The sequence below is a fragment of the Engraulis encrasicolus genome, chromosome 2, assembly GCF_034702125.1.
Source record: "Engraulis encrasicolus isolate BLACKSEA-1 chromosome 2, IST_EnEncr_1.0, whole genome shotgun sequence".
NCBI classification, from domain to species: domain Eukaryota; kingdom Metazoa; phylum Chordata; class Actinopteri; order Clupeiformes; family Engraulidae; genus Engraulis; species Engraulis encrasicolus.
In genome coordinates, this window is record NC_085858.1 from 28,393,002 (window position 1) to 28,413,907 (window position 20,906).

Below are 20,906 nucleotides of genomic sequence, written 5' to 3' on the forward strand. Positions count from 1 at the left end.
TTAAACAAAAGGCGGAGGATGGGGACCCCGGCATTAATGAATTCCCGTCTCTGCGTGCACCCTTTTCCCGCACCCCTACTCCGCCGGTCTCGTGGGTAGGAATCTATTAACATTAAAACCTAAGCATGAAATTCGTGAATAATTGGAGAATGATAAACAGTCCCATATGCGTCTGCATTTTCTCCCCCTAAAGAAGTTTGATACAACACATTTCTGGAAAGAGATCACCAACTGGCCCGGGGCTATTTGCTGGCATGAATGATCATTAGCTATGTAGATACTGTGTTACAGTTCACTATTGGGTGCTTGGCCACTCTGCTTTCCACACAGGCCAAGCACAATGGACAAGGACCTAGTGTACACAATAAACACAAACACAACAACACACATGAATACACGTAGGCCTATACTGTACATCAATAAATGAAAGTGTGTGTGTGTGTGTGTGTGTGTGTGTGTGTGTGTGTGTGTGTGTGTGTGTGTGTGTGTGTGTGTGTGTGTGTGTGTGTGTGTGCGCTCAGACACAAAATTCATGTGTGATTATATGCATTTCTTAATTCTATGGCAAAAATGTTTCATTTCATGTGTCGGAATTAATGAATGTCCCGTTTATTTCTGTCCATCCACATTTGAATAGAAGGACAGGACGCAGCCCTACATTTCCGTGGTGTTTAGGGCCAAATAAGTGGGGCCGATAGGGGCCCGCCGCAAGAAAAAAAAAAACCTAACAAGCCTTCATACGTAATGCTTTATTAAGCACAATTATCATGCAGACAGCCTATCAAAATTCAATCATGCATAAAAGGATTATTAACCAAGAAGAATACTATCTCATAATAGAAAGTAAGTTGGCTTTCCTCCTTCCAATTTGTCTGGGCCTGTAATTACCATTCAATTCAGCAACACCACCTATCTTATATTGCCGGATGCGCTCAGCTGCATGCAAGCATAGAATAAACAAAGAAAACAAAATTGCTATTCTGCTCTGCAAAAAAAAAAAAGATAAATAAATAAAAACGTCCACAATTGCAGTGATTGGCTACTGGCCCTACCCTCCTAAATGCATGGGATTGTGCTCGTCAGCACAGCTATTAATTTGATCCAAATTGTTTGAGCTCCCCTCCAATATAAAAACTTTCTAAAATTGTATTTAGATTTCACGAAATAGGGGCCCGTCAACTCGAAATGAATTTAAAACTGCCGGGGTTCTTCAGAAGGTGCAAAGTGGCATGTGCTGGCTTTGATTTGCGCGGGTGGGTGCACAGCAGAGGTATAGGCCTACCAAGGAAACTTGTTGCATTTATAGGCGTCATGATGAATTACCGTTTGATGGATATCCAGTTCACTAAGCATCTAAATAAAACACTAAAAGAGTGCATTAGTCCCCCACAAAGTGCTCTATTGGAATCATTCGTGACATGGTTTTCATTGAGGCCTTCTTCGCACCGTGTAGGGCGGGCTATTGTGCTCCTAGGGGAGCGCTGTCATGGCTCTCGGTATACTGAAACTCCCAGCAGTCCACATAGAGAAGACGTGGGCAAACTCAGGCCCGGGGGCCACATGCGGCCCGCTCAGCCATTTCATGCGGCCCTCAGAGCCTTTCCAAGAAAAAAATGCAGATTCATATGGTCATTCATTCTTAAATTGGCTACCTAAAAAAAGGGTCTCGTAAACCTAGATTACTGAAGTCTACATCAATACAATTAGCAGGAATGGCATAACTGACAATGGTGTAATTATGTTGCCGTACACCATTTCTTATTATTGGCACGGGCAAGTTGGCTACGACATTCGGCCCTTTGGTCAACTTTCTAAACCCAATGTGGCGCTTGGGCCAAAATAATTGCCCACCCCTGACATAGAGTATAGATGTGGGAAGTAGATGCTGTTCCTTGTTGGTCAAGGTATTGTAGCGCGTTGTTTAATGGATTGTTGTGTGGATATATTTTAGTCTGACCTGATGCTCAATGTGTTAGGCCCTAAGTGGATGCCTCGTGGTGTCGTTTATTGTCTAATGTGTGATATAGATATGCTGTGGTCTAATTTGATATTTGATGTGCTAAGTGGATATACCATGATGATACTGCTCAATGTGTTAAGTGGATATACCATAGTGTACATTGTCGTCAGACGTGTGAGATAGATATGCAGTAGGTCTACTGTGACCTCATTAGTTGTGTAAGGTGTAAAGTGGTGGACATAGTATATTGCGCTCTAAACTGTTGTTTAATGCAAGCTTATTAAGGACACCTCCACTGCAATAAACTCATCGTATACAACATCAAGTACGTATTGTCAACAGTGACCCATGCAGTCCACAGGTGCATGAGGGGAACAAACCAGAGAGAACAGCTAATGCCAGCCACAACAAAAGTGAAATGATGTTGTATTCCTTCTGCCAGTGTATTTCCCTCAGATGATTTTAAAACGATTTCCATCCTTCCAACGATTGGTGTGCTTATTGCAATCAGCCGTTTCAAAACAAAACCGGTTTAGAGAATGGTTGGATGGATCAAATACTCTGGTTGTGTTTATTTTACTTTCCAAAGCTGGGATTGACATCTCAGCACTTGACTAGATGCCTGTCCCTATGTGTCAAATATACACTCAGCAGGGGGGGGCAGTGAGAGTGCTGCTGACGACAAGGCCAGCAGGGGTTGGTGCACCGTGGCGGCAGTGTCCCCAGACAACCTGGCACAGAGCCACCTCTGCCACCGAGCCACCGCCGCCCGCCACCACCACTAATGTGTAGACTAGAGCAGTATAACTGTTTGTTTTAGCGTTGCAGCTTACGGTATATAGCCAGCCCAGAGAAGGCGGCAGAATTATCATTACAATCATTTAACGACAGAAGGAAGTGCAGAGAGAAAGGGAGAGAGAGAGAGAGAGAGCAGGAGTGGAGGAATCCTGAGGAAGAAGCAGGTGTTGGCTGAGAGATGCCATCTGGCAGAAGAATTAGCAGCTTATGAGCCAGGTGCTGTGCTGTGGTGGAGACCAATCAGATGCAAGCGAGAGAGCGAGACGAGGCGAGCAAGTGAGCGAGCGCAGGAGTGGAGTGAACGATATACTTGTCTCGACTCGGGCCTGCAACGCAACGCAACGCAACACAACGCGCCGTACCGCACTGCCATGACTCTGCACTGTTGCATAACAGCAGAGGAAAATGTACACTGCTGAACACTGGCACAATATTATACTTGTATGCATCAGGGCTTGGCGTTAACTATACTATTAGTATATTCCTCTAAACACACTTCACCCAAACTTATTCCAAGTCCACTTTAAGTATGGTTGACTGAGTGTACTGTCCTTGAGAGCAACTTAATTACATCTAAATTTAAGTAGACTTTAAACATGTAAAAATACTTTTTCTTAGCACAAAAAGTATGAGTGCACTTTTAACATGGCAAGTACACTTCAGTTGTGTTTCTATTATACTAAATTGAACTACTTTTTCAGCTGGGCAATGTTGCTAGTGGTTTTAGAGAGTCACTAGCCATTCAGCTATTCTACTAGTCACAAATGTGATTTTCTTTATCATGATACTGTACATTTAACCTCAGACAACGAAGCGCTAAAGCAAGAAGATGAGTGCATAGCTTTTTGCATGGAAATAAGTCAAACAAATAGAAACTAAGTAACTGCATTTTCTTGAAATGAAATGCTAACTAAAAACTGATACACAGGGTGGAAACAGCAGCATATAGACTTTCTAATGTGTCATACACAGGAGTAAGGTATCTGCCAAATTGGCTAGTGACACTGAAATTATTACTAGCCACAGCCAAGTTTTACCAGCATTTGGCCAGTTGGCAGGTGCCAATATCAAGCCCTGACAGTACGCATCTATGTCTGTCTGTCTGTCTGTCTGTCTGTCTGTCTGTCTGTCTGTCTGTCTGTCTGTCTGTCTGTCTGTCTGTCTGTCTGTATGAGAGGAGTTGTACTGTATGCGCACATGACTGTTTGCATACTTGTTATTCTGTTTTGGTGTGGGAAGAGTGTGCCTACTAGGCCTATATTTGTCCACATTCAAACAAGTGATGGGGACACTAGTGTGTGTGTGTACGCACATGTGTGAAAGAGGTTCTGTAATTTTATTTTAGAGCTTGTGTGTGTTTGTGTACAAGGACTGTCCGTATAATTGGCTAGGTTGTGTGAGTATTAGAGAGAGAGAGAGAGAGAGAGAGAGAGAGAGAGAGAGAGAGAGAAAGAGAGAGAGAGAGAGTGAGTGACAGACAGAAAGAGAGCGCGCTAATTCCATGGTGTCGTGTGTGTGTGTGTGTGTGTGTGTGTGTGTGTGTGTGTGTGTGTGTGTGTGTGTGTGTGTGTGTGTGTGTGTGTGTGTGTGTGTGTGCGCGTTTATTTGTGTAGGCTACTGTAAGTTGCTACTGTTGTCAACTTGGGGCTTTCCGCTGCTCTCCGGGAGTAATCAATATCCACACAACAGAGAGCCATGAGGGGGATTATCGGTCCATGTGTGGCAGCCTGATGGGAACAACAAGGCCACAAGTCTGCCGGATAGCGCAGGAGGACGAGCATGCAACGCAACAAGTCTGCTAGATAGCGTAGGAGGACGCACAACTACAACAAGTCTGCCGGATAGCGCAGGAGCTTGAAAGTGGCTGCCTGCTGATGGAAGCACAAGGCAACAAGTCAGTTTGATACCACGGGTGGAGAGAAGAGCTGGCAGACATCAACACAATTAAAGGGACACTGTGCGGGATTTTTTGTTGATTATTTCCAGAATCTGTGCTACCCATTCACTAATGTTACCTTTTTCATGAATATTTACCACCACCATCATATTCAAAGTGTTCATTATGACTGGAAAAATTGCACTTTTCATACATGAAAAGGGGGATCTTCTCCATGGTCCGCCATTTTGAATTCCCAGAAATAGCCATTTTTAGCTGTAAAACTGACTGTACTTGGGCCATACTAGAAAATATTAGTTCATTACTTAGTAAACTTCCATGAAAAGATCAAATTTGGCAATAGGCAACCCAGTTTCAATGAGCAGCATAGTTGCAGTACCATTTTTGACCATTTCCTGCACAGTGTCCCTTTAAAGCAGGGGTCAGGAAGCTAAGGCTCTAGAGCCACATGTGGCTCTTTTGGGAACTGTATATGGCTCTTACTTATCCAGGGTTGCCAACCATCCCTTGAAATACAGAATTAAAGTATGGGTTCCGTATTGAGTTGAAATGGGGCAAGGGAGGTTAAAAGTGTTAAAATGCAGGAAATTACATCTAAGAAATACAAAATTATCCCAGACCCTCACCATAATGAAGTTAACAGTTTACAACCCTATACTTTCCCGTTATCATTAAAAGTAATAGAGTACACTCTAAAATTGTTGGGCTTAATTGAAATACATGCTTTTAATTGTATTCAGTGTTTTGAAAATGGTATGGCTTTCGTGAAATTTTCTTTTGTAAAATTTGGCGATTATGGCTCTCTCCACCAAAAAGGTTCCTGACCCCTGCTTTAAAGCAACACCATGCTGTTTTAGTGGCGTGCAACAACTCTATTGGTTGTTACTGTATGTTACGGCTCATTCTCAGTAGTCGGAAACCCCCACCTCTGCCTCTGGAAAGTGCAATAGAACGGGTACTCAAATCTGGGTTTCCGAAACAGAAACTCAGAGCAGTTCGGTGTACTGTGAGTTAGTTAACATTAGTCTTTTCAGACGTTTGTATTGTCCCAAACTGTTGCAATGCAGTAGAACGCTTTTACAAACGTTTGTCGGGAGAACAAACTCAGGTCTACAGACAACTGAGTCTCAAAAGAATGAGCCATTAGTTGGTCTGCTGGTCAGAAAACGCTTTGCTTTTTGGAAGGTTTGTGTCTGTTGTAGGTCTGCTGACCTTGTTGTCTTTGGTCGCCAAACACGCCCCTCATTGATATTGAGAACTAGAGATACTCCATTTCTCTAAACTTGCGTAGTTGTAGCTTATTAAAGGTGGCGTAAGTAATTTTAGTCGGTTATCTTCAACATGTTACATTACATTACATAACACTTAACTGACCCTGTTATCCATAGCGACTTACAGATATTGCATTGGTTACAGTCCCTGGAGCAACATGGGGTTGTGTGCCTTGCACAAGGGCACTTAAGACATGGAGGGAGGAAGGGATTGGAAAGGGTTGGGACTGAAACTGAAAACCTGTGATCTGCAGTGCAACATTTTAACCCTTACACCACAGCTGGCCCATGTATACTACTGCCCATTCATAAATTTGATATTTTCAGCAACATTTAAGCAATATTAAATAATAAACTTTTATTTACTACTCTGACCAAAGTGTGGAGGGTTTTATACGTCAAAATTGCTGACATGGGGAGGGAGGATCCATCTATTATAAAAAGAGTTCATTTGTAAAGTCATAATTGACTCTTAAAGCGATGGTTCGGAGTAGAATCACCCTAATGCCATTTGAACCGTGACACCCATCCACCTTTACACCCGAAGTGTTTTCTGCCGCAGGCTTACATCAACAGAGTTGCCGTGTTATTCGATGTTTATTCCGGTTAGCTTGACTCAAGCGCATATGGATACTGGGCACCGTCTCCAAACTTTCCCCACAAAAATAACATGTCATGACACCAAACTTCTGCAGTAGCACAAATATGGTCTGTACTCACGAAACGAAGCATTTGGAAGTTTGGAAATAGTCCAGGAGTTTATTATTATCAACACAAGCCGAATAGCTTCTCTGCTGCTAAAGCTGCGCCAACGTTACTTCCGTCATCTAAGACAAGCATGTAAGAGTCCTAAACGAAGCTCATAATATGCACAATGAAAAGTGAATTCAGCATCAGTATTGATAACGAAAATCCTTGTCTAATTGATAGTAGGTAAGATTTGAAACATCTTTTAAGTATTGCCTTGAAAATATAAGCCTTAATCACAATTCAATGAAAACTTTTTTAACACTCTCGTCTGGAAGTTTGTTGAAGACTTTTACGGGCTTGTCTCATATGACGGAAGTAACGTTGGCACAGCTTTAGCAGCAGAGAAGCTATTCAGCTTGTGTTAATAATACTAAACTCCTGGACTATTTCCAAACTTCCAAATGCTTCGTTTCGTGAGTACAGACCATATTTGTGCTACTGCAGAAGTTTGGTGTAATGACATGTTATTTTTGTGGGGAAAGTTTGGAGACGGTGCCCAGTATCCATATGCGCTTGAGTCAAGCTAACCGGAATAAACATCGAATAACACGGCAACTCTGTTGATGTAAGTCTGCGGCAGAAAACACTTCGGGTGTAAAGGTGGATGGGTGTCACGGTTCAAATGGCATTAGGGCGATTCTACTCCGAACCATCGCTTTAATGACAAATATTAAAAAACAGATAACATTAGTGAATGGGCAACTGGACTCTACCTTTAAATTTCATGGTGGCAAAGGGTCTAAATTTGGCTTTCCACTCTGTTTCAAGTTGATGACCCACTGGAATGATTGTAATTATGTAATGTTTTAATTCTAATTTCTTTGATTCTAATTATTTAATGCTTTCTTTCTCTCCCTAATACTTTTATTAATTGTCTTTTTGTGAAGCACATTGAACTCCATCCGTGTATGAAATGTGCTATACAGATAGACTTGCCTTGCCTTAGATTATACAAGGCATGCCAAAAATGTATGCTCACTTTATAAATTCATGTATTTTTTTGTAAATTCATGTATTTTTTTTGTAACATTCAAAGTGTAGCAGACATTCACAGACATCACGCTAATGTTTTGTCGTAATGTTATTCTCAAACTGATGCCTAAAATCTATGCTATGAGGCCGTAAATAGACACTGAAAGTGAATCCACCCATTGAAAGTGCGGTGCTTGTTATACCACCTCCAGCAGCTACAATTCTAGTCAAGTCTTTACAAGAACAGAGAAATGGTCTTTCTCATTGCTTTTACATCCTTTCAAAAAGTTAAACTTTTGTTTCATCTGTACACAGAATACTTTCTCAGAAGCTTTTTATGCATTGTCAATATGTTTAGCAAATTTGAAACAAGACAAGTCTTGATGCTCTCCTTGTCAGAGGTGGAACTGCAATGTTTGCCTTGTCTCTTTCCTATGGTTGAGTCATGGACACTTCCATTTTCTGAAGTAATTAATACCTTTCAGTTAGCAAATTGTTGTTCTGTGTTCCTTTCTGAACTCTTGGATCCACCGTCACCGTCTTCTTGGGGTAATTTTAGAGTGACAGCTAGTTTTAGAAATGTGCGGCACTACATCCTGCTTTCTCCATGTGTGGATGACCTCCCTCACCACAGTTTGCAGACGTTCCAACAATTTAGAAATGGCTTTGTAATCTTTTACAGTCGGAGGCATGTCAATTATTTTCATCATAATCTGCTCCTCACTGTTGATGGATCGCAGTGTCATGTCATGTATTCGATATGACCTACTAAACACTGTCAAACATTTTAAAAGAATTTGTAAAAATCTTACTTTACGATTGTTTTAAAGTCTGTGCACTTCTTTGGGAAACCCTGTATTTTAATGAGTGCAGGTCCTTCATACAGAGGCACTGGCAATACTGACAATGACGCTACAGGCAGTGCGTATACAAATATTTTTGTGACAAATTGTGTTTCCATCTTTGCTATTACACTACAACTACTAAGTATTAGTACTATAGTAAAATGCAAGGCTTTATAACATTCAGCTAATATTTCTACATTATTACTGTACACAGTTCAAACCAGTGTTCTTGTGCAGCCCACACTCTGTCAAACATAGTGAAATCTTATTCTGCAAACAACAGTGTTTAGGGCAATGATTAACTGTACTAAATATGTTATTACGGTTATAATGCTGGTTCTTCAAAGACATTTATCCACCAGAATCACTGATAGCACAATGGCCATCAACAGAAACAACTCTGCTGCCCTCTGCTGGCACATGGCTGAAATGCAAGTCTGCTCCAACAGGTTTAGATGTTTCATAGAAGTTTATACACAGTGAGGCTTATATCAATTTTCTTTGTTTGTTTAGTTCCTTATTGCCATATGCAATGCATATTTGCCTAGTATATTCATTATGGATTTTTAAAGCATATATTATTAGGTAGGTCATGGGTTTACATTTAGAACACATAATGTCTTCATTTTTTAAAACCTGTTTTATCCGCATGTATAGGTTTGTGTACAATTTGATCTGTCTTGCAATGTATACTATGTATATCTTCTATTTTGTGTAAAGCATAGGGAGGTCTACTCTACTCTCTTATTAAAGAATGGGATATGCCAAAGTCTCTGAGGATTCTCATTCATCCAGGTCATCTTTGTAAAGAGACTTTATGGCAAATTAGGTCTATATTTACCTAAATTAAATTATCTACAATTAAATTCAACAGCAAGGAAATGTTTAATGCTGTGTTGTTAGCAAAGATCAGTTCATTTCACCCACAGCAAGACAGCAAGCAGTGTTTTCCTTGTTGCTGGATTGCTAAGAGACACGTAAGAGTATGTGTGGAAAAACAAATGCAGCAAACAGCACTTTACCTCAACAGGAGGTCCGTCCACGGGCTAGTCCAAACACAATCCCTTGTAAATAAAGTGTCATCAGACTTCACTCTTCTTTCTCCCCACGCCAATATCTTTTGCTCTCATCCCTGATGAAAAAGATGCATATTCAATTCAGATTGTGTTCCAGCTTGAGAAATTTGACAGTGACTGCAGTGTTCCCCACTGAGAGGCAATTTGTGCAGGGCATATTTCTCATCATAAGTGAAATCTCAAATTTCTTTGTAATGCAACACACATTTTAAGTGATTTCCTCCACTGACATTGGATACCAGGGTGTGCAATATCTCAATGCCAGTTAAAAGGTGGAAGATGATTTTCACAAAGAAACCACAATGGTGGGCTGTTGCTTGCCAGCAATGGAATATGCATTATGAAGGAATATATTTACAACCGGATTCCAAAAATGTTGGGACACTTGGTATTTTCAGAATAAAATAAAAATGCTGCCATTTTCAAAACATTCAATCCATGCATAAGATGGACACAATAGCACAAGGTTAACACATCAACTTTTGAAGCCTGGCAAAAGTGTTCTTTTGAGGCCAATATGTGTTCATTTACAATTTGACCCATGCAACAAACCTCAAATAGTTATCCAACTAGTACATGTTGTAATAGTTGAATAATTAAAAAAAATAAATCATGTAAGCACATTTTAAAAGGAACTACGTATATTGACTGCCAACATGAATGCACAAATAAAAGACCATCACAAAGAGGCTGTGTTGAGGGACTAATTAGTGATCTATGACACAGAAAGGTTCAATTATCAAAATGACAGGCATATAAGGCCCATTTCTGTAATTTCGAGTCCTGTAAAATCATTGTATGTGTTATGAGATCATGACATACTGTACCCATTGTTAATAAGCAAGCTATGACACTCCAAAAATGACAGCTGTTGAAAATTTGACCATAAACACAACACTTGATTAATGCACATGACGCAGACATTTAAGTTGCATGTGGCAAAAGTCATTCTAGATGGACCCAGAAGACATTTGAAATGGTCCTCTAATTACAGAATGGAAAATATTTCATCCTTCGTCAAAATCATGGAGTCATGCACCCTCCAGGTGACACAGAAGTCTGAAAGACAGCACATATGATGGTAAGGGGGTGCCGTAGTGCCTTGGTGATGGTTTACTTACTCAAGTGGACTGTCAAAAGGAATGCTGAATGATTAAAAAAATACATTTTAAAACAGCATACATAGCTAGCAAGGCATTATATTTTGGAGCACAGTCTTAAGATATTACAACTTAATGATGGCAAATTGCATTCTCTATGTTCCAACAGTGTGGTTCATCATAAGAGTACACAGGTGATAAAATAACCAGCTTGCAGTCAGGATATGCCATATATTTAGCATAACGAAAAGGAAAACACGATGAACACCACAGTTCACAGTTACGCTGTCGAAATCATTTCTCACACAGATTTTTTTTTTTAAATCACGCCATCATTCAAAGTAATGAACTGTTGTGATAGTAAAGTGATACGGTCCCATTTTTGGAAATACGCTTATTTTACACCTTCCCTTGAGTTAAATAATAGGGTTTTACCGTTCTCCTGTACTTTCAACCGTTTTCTAGTTATGACAATGCACATTTTACCTCCAAGCTAACAGTTAACATTGAGTCCTATGAGACCAGTTAGCCGCGAGCTGGTCTCATAGGATTCAATGTTAACTGCTAGCATGGAGGTAAAATTTGCACTGCCTTCCCCCGAGAACGGTTGAAAGTACAGGAGAAACCCTATTATTTAACTCCAAGGAGAGGTGTAAAGTAAGCTTATTTCCAAAAATGGGACCGTATCACTTTAAGTCTCCTGCTTTAGCCCCTTCAGTCTTATCCAACTTTAGAAGCATTTAATTGGCCCTGTCCCAACTTTTATGGAATTTGTTGCAAGGGTCAATTTTTAAATGACCACATATTTTCCTCAAAACAATTATTCTGCTTGACTTTAGCACTGATATGTTATCTTTGCACAGTGCTTTATCTTATTAACAGATTGAATGTTTTGTAGAAGACAGCATTTCGATTTTAATCACAAAATACTTTTTTTTTGGAATCCGCTTTGTAAATGTTAATCACTAAAATATTAAAATCAGTCAAAAGCTCAGCAGGATTTCTGTTCAGATGTCCTTTTTTATTAATAAAACACAACAAATAGGAAAATGTAGTTGTATCAGTGCATTGTGGAAAGTATAGTGAATTAATTGTGATTTAACAGATGAAGTTCCACAGCCGAGCAGATTGCTGGTTTCCTCCCAGGACTTACTCAATGGAAGGGACCGAGGCATCCAAGAACATGGATAAGAGATAATCCTGGTTAAGTTAACCTGCAGGAAGTGGTAAGCCTAATGTATATCTCTCTTCACCACCAATGTGCCTAATCAATATCTTCCCAAATTCTCAGACAACTCCACGTTAGTGACTCTTTTCACAAAATCTGTCAATGTACCAAAGCACAATGTAAAGCAAAGTCGACTGGTTAATTGAATGGTGTGATAATGATTACCTCATCATTAACACAGTGAAGACCGAGGATGTCATTTTTGGAAAACCACAATCTCCAACTACTCCCACTTAAAATCCTGGGTGTCATGATTGACCAAAGTCTTACATGAACTGACCACATAGATATCACATGTAAAAAATACAAGAGCGCATCTATTTCCAGCAAAGGTCTTTGGTGCTAGTGCCCAGTAGGGCTGCACGATATCAGAATAAAAATCGATACTCGATAACAGCAATACCTTGATAACGATATTCAAACGATATTTAGAAATATAGCCAAGTGTTTTTCTTGTCACTAAGTTGTCGGTCTGTGTGGGGGACGTGACTTTGGCCATCGCAGGCTTCTTGCACAATTGTTGACATTCGGCAAGTGATTGGACTGCACAGAAATTTTGTACTTCTTCGCGATAACTAAGTCATTTTCGCGATACGTTTATCGCCACTCTTGATATCGCGATTTCGATACATTTTCGATATACTTTGTGCAGCCCTAGTGCCCAGATAATCTTTTTTATTTTGATCCATAGCATTATGCTTTACTGTAGAACAGCTTGGTATAACAGCCTCTCAGTCAAAGAAAAAGCTAAACTCCAACACCAAAAAATCTGCTCTAAGATCATTGGGCTGCCCATAGCACACTTATTCCAGGAAGCTCACAGCAAGAGTAGGCTCAGACTGGCCACATGCATCTCCACTGACATCACGCACATCCTACATCAACAATATAAATTATTATCCTCAAATAGGCGTTTCAGAGTTACCTTCTTCAACCGGTCTTCGCTGTATGTTTACAATCACCCCATGGGGAAAATTATCCTCACATGATGTAGATCTTTATGTATGTGATTTAGTATATACTGTATATTGTATGTACATGGCTGTGTGCCCTCTATCTTGGGCACCGCTGGACTGGCCATAGGGCATACCGGGCATTTGACAGGCCTGACAGTCCCTTATTTTTTTTTATTCAGGTCAAAAACGTTACATACGTAGCAGGCCACTTTATCTACCCTGCAGGCCACTTACTGCAACATGGAGGATGGGAATGTTTAAAGGAGTAAGTACACTGAATTAACCAGACTAAAACTACAGTATGTTCCTAAAATGCCAAAGTTGATTTATGCTTTTGATGTGAGCATTGAAACTGAGATTACTATCCAACATCACACCAAGGTTTTTGACACAAGACTATTAAGTGATTTGTATTTTGTTCATCGGGTTATTCTAACTTGCTAGCCTGCTTAAAAGTTCATTTTCAAGCAAATAATGAATCTCCATCCTAGCTTAATTTCATGATTCTTGCATCATGCAATGTATTGTACAGAGGGGTAGGCCTACTAAGTAGCTATTTGGTGTACAGTATGTAGGCCCCTAAGTAGGCCTATACCTAATCATGGAACTGGGAGGATGGCATAGGCTGTAATTATTGCACCAAAACACTGTGTGTAGGTATTGTCATAAGCTTTATTGGTTTTTGCTCCATGGTGGCCTGGCCTGGCTTTGGAAAATGCCCGGCCTGAAAAAATCTCCCAGTCCAGCCCTCTATCTTGGGTGTGGGTTACTGTGGGGTCAGGCGCCATGTTTTATCTGATGGTGCTGTATGCTCCAAATGCATGGCACTAATGTGCAATGCTCCTGTGATGTTACATGTAGGTCTCGTACTTCCTTGTTCAGGGATGCAAAATGAATTACAGTGAAATCTGACAATAAAGTGTATTGTATCGTATCGTATGTATTGTATCGTATCGTAATGGATTGTTTGTTGTTTTATCTTAAGTGCCCCCAGCCCAGAAAATAGATAGATCTTGCCGCAAATTGCAAATAAAACATGAACAGACGTGTGGTTTCCTTTTGTGTCACTCTGACCTTGAGCCAGGCAGGCATAACAGCTGTCATCTGTCTAAAGTAAAGACCATTTCTTCAAACTATTCCTGTCAACTCATAATCTACTTGCATTAAAATGTACACCAACCTGCTCATGGTTTCACATAAGCCGTCTCTCCCACTAATTAACATTTGCCACTTGGTTTCAGATGACAGGAAATATAAAATCCACCACAGCTCAATCAGTTAATACAAGATGTATACAATTCATGTAATCTGAAACTGTAATTGAAACCTGGTATATTTCAGGCCAAGCACAAACGTCCTCACTTGAATCATCCTCATGATAGGCTTCTTTGAAACAGTCTGGCTAGCCAGTGACTTTTATTCCATTTATTGTGTTCTGGGTTTGAAAGACCAACATTTTTGGGCAATGCAATCCTATAATAACTATTCAAATCCACAATATCAATCTATCTCTTCAACAAGTCCTTTCTGTTGAGTCAAATCTGGCACAAGAGTCAGTGAAGCCCATTGTAAACAAGGACACTTGTCTCCATCTAGTGGCCATTACCAGACATGCAGTCACTACAGTACTAAACAAAACATCTCATTAAGATGTAGGTATTACATATACCTGTATTAGATAGGTAGATAGTATAATGTCTGTTATTCTAGATATTTTTTGGTCTTTTTCGACTTAATTATGGACAGGACAGTGTGAGAGGTAGACAAGAAACGAATGGGGAGAGAGACGGGGAGGGGTCGGCAAAGGACCCGGGCCGGGAATCGAACCCTTGTCAGCCGCATGGCAGGCGAGTGCCCTACCGGATGGCCACGGCAGGGCCTATTGTCTGTTATACTATTTTTAGTTTATTTTATGCATTTCATTTTATTTTGTATGAGTTGTTATGCTTTGTTTATGTATCAGTGTTGTTAGTGATGGGGCCTACAGATGACAAGTAGCATTTTTGCTAATTCTGGCCTACTTACATCTATTTCTTTCATAAAGAAATATTCATCAATGTGCATGATTCGTATCAAACAATTCATTTCTATAACACAGATATGTAATGCATCAATCTCAACAATCATTTACAAAACTGTGTTTTGGAAAGGCAAAACTGGATCTTGGTTCACAGAAGTGATTCCTAATTCTGTTGAGTCCCCATTCAAAAACATGGGTATTGGCCACCACAATACGTTGAAAGGTTGTGACGTCAACCCTCCAAGGAACTTTGACGGATGTCGGGCAAATCTCCACTCACAAAATTTGAAAAGCTGGACAAATCTTAGATTTTAGATGCATCGCTCTGAAGTGTATGTACTGTACGGTGAAGGTGATAAAAAAAGTGGTCAGTCACATGTAAAATTTAACCTTCAACACTCTACCCAAAATGCTAATGCTAACACTAATTTAGGAGGGGTGTCAGGTGGGGTAACACATGTCAGGTGGGGTAATCTCCTCTGACATTACTCTATTACTACTTTAGTACAACTCATTGCAACCGTCACATTATCTCTGAAATTACTCAAGAACCAAACACGATCATTTTAGGTGTTATTCATGACATTGCCGGCTAGGACTGGACAAGATATTGGCAATTTTAAAATACAGCTTTTTAATATATTTTTTTCATATTTTTTCATTTTTAATATCATGTAGTTCATACTCGGATAGCTGTTGTGTTCCATGTTGTTTGTGCAATTATTTGTAAAGCCAGAAAAGAGCTTTAAAATAACATCTCTCGCACCATCTCTTTGTGACTTAAATTAACTGACATAATCAAGGAGGAATGTATAGTGTCCTACCCTCTTAATTAAAGCATTCTTGGTCTGTTTCTCCCTTAATATTAATGCCATATTCATGCAAATGCAGTTCTGAGGTACTAGCTTGCCACAGAAAAGTGAAGTGAAAACCCAACTGGGAAACTTCAACTCCCATTGTCATTGTGACACAGCACTCCACAGCACACAAGTGTTCACTGCACACTGCACACAACGAAATTGCATTTATGCTTCAGGCAGCCCCCAATGGCGCCCCAAGGGAGCAGCGTGGCGGGACGGTACCATGCTCAGGGTACCTCAGTCATGGAGGAGGATGGGGGAGAGCACTGGTTGATTACTCTCCCCACCAACCTGGCGGATCGGGAGTCGAACCGGCAACCTTTGGGTTACAAGTCCGACATCCGCTTACCCATGACTGCCCGGCAAACAAGGTTGTATTAAAATCCGAGTTAGTTGGGTCAAAGTGTCTGATTTCAAGTGAAATAAATAACCCTTTTGTGAGTCAGGGTCAGTCATGGGTGAGCGGTTACGGCGTCAGACTTGCATCCCAGAGGTTGCCGGTTCGACTCCCGACCCGCCAGGTTGGTGGGGGGAGTAATCAACCAGTGCTCTCCCCCATCCTCCTCCATGACTGAGGTACCCTGAGCATGGTACCGTCCCACCGCACTGCTCCCCATGGGGCGCCACTGAGGGCTGCCCCCTTGCACGGGTGAGGCATAAAAATGCAATTTCGTTGTGTGCAGTGTGCAGTGTTCACTTGTGTGCTGTGGAGTGCTGTGTCACAATGACAATGGGAGTTGGAGTTTCCCAATGGGCTTTCACTTTTTTCGCTTTCACTTAATTATCTCCACTCGACTACTGAAATAGCATCCTGTATGGCTTTCCCTCCACTGTACTTCAAAACTCTGCTGCTCAATTGCTCACCCATTCCCCCTCCAGAGAACACATCACCCCTTTCCCCTGTCAACTGCACTGGCCAACTCCACTCCTCTGTCAACTGCACTGGCCAACTCCACTCCACTGTCAACTCCACTGACCTCCCATGTCTTTTTGTGTGTGTGTGCGCGCACGTGTGTGTGTGTGTGTGTGTGTGTGTGTGTGTGTGTGTGTGTGTGTGTGTGTGTGTGTGTGTGTGTGTGTGTGTGTGCTTCCTGTAAAGAGTCTTTAGGCCCTTTTCCACTACCTGGTACAGCTCGACAAGACCTGATGCAGTTCTAACCGAGCATCAAAGTGGGGAATAAAGGTGATTTCAGTGACTTGGAACATGGCATGGTTGTTTTCAAAAAAGTTTTAGAAATACCAAGGCACTCATCTTATTTGTAATTAAAATGCCTTTATTTTGTTGGGCAAATACTTGAAGTATTTTAATCATGCTATGCCCAACAAAATAAAGGCATTTTAATTACAAAGAAGATGAGTGCCTTGGTATTTCTAAAACTTTTTTGAAATCAACCAAGCCTGTCACCAAAGAGCACCATCTTAAAAAACTAGAGAGTTCCAAGAAGCACTCCAGCTGGACTTCATTCTGATGGCATGGTTGTTGTTGCCAGACGGGCTTAGTTTGAGTATTTCAGAAACTGCTGATCTACTAGGATATTCCCGCACAACCATCCCTGGTTTACAGAGAATGGCTGAAAAAAATAGAAAATATCCAGTGAGCACCAGTTCTGTAGACGAAAATGCCTTGTGGATTCCAGAGGAGAATGGTTAGACTGGTTCAAATAACCACCCGTTACAACCAAGGTATGTATAAGATAGGGATGCAAATTATCGATTAATTCATTAATCATTAGTTGATAGCCTTATCGATCGACTTACGATTAATTGATAAGCGACGTTTTCCCCCCGAAATCTCAATGTTTCTCGAAAAAAAACCTACTAAATCTAAAAAATGTAATAAAACATTGAGAAAAAATACCATATTTAATTTCATTCTATTTCAATTCTTTAATCCAAAGGTGATTTAAATATTCCCCTTATTCACACCCCTCTTCACACACACTCTACACATGCCCATTTCACCTGGGTCTCTTGTCAGTTGAATTGTCGATTAATTGCGATTAATGTTTTTTAATCGATTAATGCATTGATCGATTAAAGTCGATTAATCGTTTGCATCTCTAGTATAATAGCATCTCCGAATGCACAGCACCTCGAACCTTGAGTCAGATGGGCTACAGCAGCAGAAGACCCCCCCCTGCGCCACTCCACTACGAACAGGAAAATTGAGTTATAATTTGCACAGGCTCACCGGAATTGGACAATAGAAGATTGGAAAATGTTGCCTGAACTGATAAGTCTTCATTTCTGTTACAACACTTCGGTGGTATGGTCAGAATTTGGCGTCAACAACATGAAAGCATGGATCCACCCTGCCTTGTATAATAAACAGTTCAGGCTGGTGGTGGCATAGGGATATTTTCTTGGCTCGATGTGGGCGTAGTATCAACTGAACTTTATTGGAATGCCACAGCCTATCTGAGTATTGTTGCAGGGTGATATGGCATTCCTGAAGAAAAAGGGGGTCCAAGCCAGCACTAGGAAGGTGTACCAAATAAAGTAACCAGTGAGTGTACATATATATATATTTTTTTTTTTTCTTAAAAACACCTGATTTACACAACTCCTCAGAGCAGTAGGGCCTATGACCTGACAAGTTATGATCTCCATGGCAACACATGGGAACTAAACACATACTGAATATGACAGAACCTTTACCCTTTCTGAAGTTGAGACTAAACCACTGATAACAGATGTGCAGTGTGCTATGTTGAGGAGTGCATCTCACACAGATAGCTAATGGACAGTTCGGAACATTCTTAGGTGTTCATCAACAGTCGTGTTGCCAGCTCTTTTTCTTAATATTGACCGTCACCAGGGGTAGAAAGTAAATAATTACAATCACTCAAATTACTGTAATGAAGTAGCCTAGCGACGCCATCCTATGTACTCCACCCAAAGATTTTGGCTCCGCACCAAGTCTGGCAAAAGCCTCCCAGCTCAGTTCGCTCACTGTTTAGCCAATCAGCAAACAGTAGAGATTGGTGACGCAGAAATCACCCTCGAAAGTCCATTACTGATTGGTTGAGGTAACTATATTCACACTTTTATTTTGTTATTTGTATGCTTTTGTGACGCTATATCGTAACAACAGTCATGCTAATAAAGCACAATATGGGTTTTTATTTGAATTTGAAACTCCAATGAATTTAAATGGCAGAGTAAGATCAGACCATCTCCCACCCTCCACGGAGATGAATTCCTCTTGGCTTTTGTGAGACTGTTTGACGGAGTCAACAGTCGCTTTTGCTTAGGCTAGTAATGAAGTGCTTTTTATGAGTAATTTTACATTTTTTAAAGTAGTTTTTAAGTGGGTACTTTTACTTTTACTCGACTACATTTTGAGTATTATACTGAACATTTGAACCTGCTCTGAGTACTGAGTAAAATCAGATTGATAGAGAATAACTGAAATATGGGGAAAATGCCACAAAAAAGGGAAGTTACACATTTTCACCATTTTACATAAGTTATGAACTGAGAGGAAACAATGGACTGATTGATAACTTCAGCCAGTAGTATAAAGAGGGATTTCATAGGTGCTGTTTCCACGTAGCTGGATATTTTTATATGTGGATATTTTTTCTCCTGGTTTCATTGGTTTTGCATTGGTTTTGGTCTTCTGTTTCCACGTAGCAGATATTTAAAATCCAGGTATAAAAAGCAGGAAAAAAAATATCCTTTTTAGGGGGCTGAAACGCATTTGTTACAATGGAGGATTTATTTTTATCCACATGTTGCGTTTACACCTAAACAGGGGGAAAAAATATCCTGCTAAAAAAATATCCTGCTACGTGGAAACAGCACCATAGACACAGGTTAAGGCCCTTTGCCAGACCAACACCATGTTTTGTAGTCATGATAGCCAGGTTATTGGTTGATGGCTGCGCCAAGACAGAGGTCACAGAGGGCATCGTTAAAGAAGAAATGTTGATTTCTCAAGAGAGAAGGTAATAGCATTACTCAAAATTTAAAGGCTTGATTTTTTTTTACCTTTAGGCCTACGAGTACATTTCTAGGTAGGTATGTTTACTTTTACTTGAGGGTCATTTCACATGAAATCAGACACTTTGGGACCCGACCGACCCGGATTTCAATCATACTTGGTGTGCCTTTTCAGTAGCAAGGTAGCACCCCAGAACTGCATTGGTTTGAATCTGACACTAATATTAAGGGAGAAACAGACTAGGAAAGGTTCACATGTGAGGGTAGGACACTATACATTCAGCCTTGAATATATCAGTCAGTGTTAGTCACAAAAAGATGCCTGTGGTGTTGTTTGAAAGCTCTTTTCTGGCTCTACATATTACACAATCACCTTGGAATACAACTACTCTCAGAATATGAATTATGATAAATTGAAAAATTAAAAATTGAATATCTAAAAAACTTATATTTTAAAATGGCCAGTTCCTTGTCCAAACGTAGCCGGCAATGTCATGAGCAGCACCTAAAATGCTGGTGTTCGGTTTGTTATTCATTTCAGAGAGAAGTTGACTCACAAATATGGCGTCATACAGACCACTTACTAATAATATGGTAATACCATAGTAGCATCACATGACAAAACAAAAACAAAACAAAAATGGTCAGTGTCCATGGTCCCAGGTTTCAGAAACTAAGGCAGATGTCCATTTATACACACCAAATGATGATATGTGAATGTTTGAACATTCCTTCTCTGTGTACCTGTGCCATCTTCCCTTTACCGTACTTTAAAGAGATAATCAATGGCTACACTCTCATTTTGTACTCTACCAGTGCATTTGAAGCAGCAGCTGTGTCTTTTGTAGATAATGTATATGTACGTCCCGTTGCAGTTACAGGTTCCACTACCAGAAGCACATCCTGATGATCCATGACAAGTCTATCTGGTCTGAAGGGAAAAGTGAAGGATGGAGATGGCCCATGAGGATGCAGGAAGTTCAGTTTCACCTCTCCAGTGCTCGGCATACATTCCTCAGCACATGCTAGCCACCAGTTGCCATCATATACAGCTACAACATACCCTTTGATGCTTGAACATGTAACACATTCCTTTACTGAGCTCACTCTTTCAACTCTGCCTTCTCTGAATGCTGAAAATGGCCTAACTTCCACTGTGTCCATTGACAATGGGCAGAAGCTGTGTAGTTTTTGAGTACCTGGAATAGTTCTTGCAGATTCAAACCTT

General features: G+C 40.5%; 1 long non-coding RNA gene across 2 annotated transcripts in view; it reads right to left on the reverse strand.

The window, feature by feature from the left end:
- LOC134436416 (uncharacterized) overlaps nucleotides 1-20,906 on the reverse strand; it is a 74,480-nt gene that overhangs the window by 38,834 nt on the left and 14,740 nt on the right. For both annotated transcript variants that reach the window (XR_010032201.1, XR_010032202.1), the window contains exon 3: nucleotides 9,516-9,625. This is a non-coding gene — a long non-coding RNA (uncharacterized LOC134436416). The remainder of the gene's footprint in view (nucleotides 1-9,515; nucleotides 9,626-20,906) is intronic.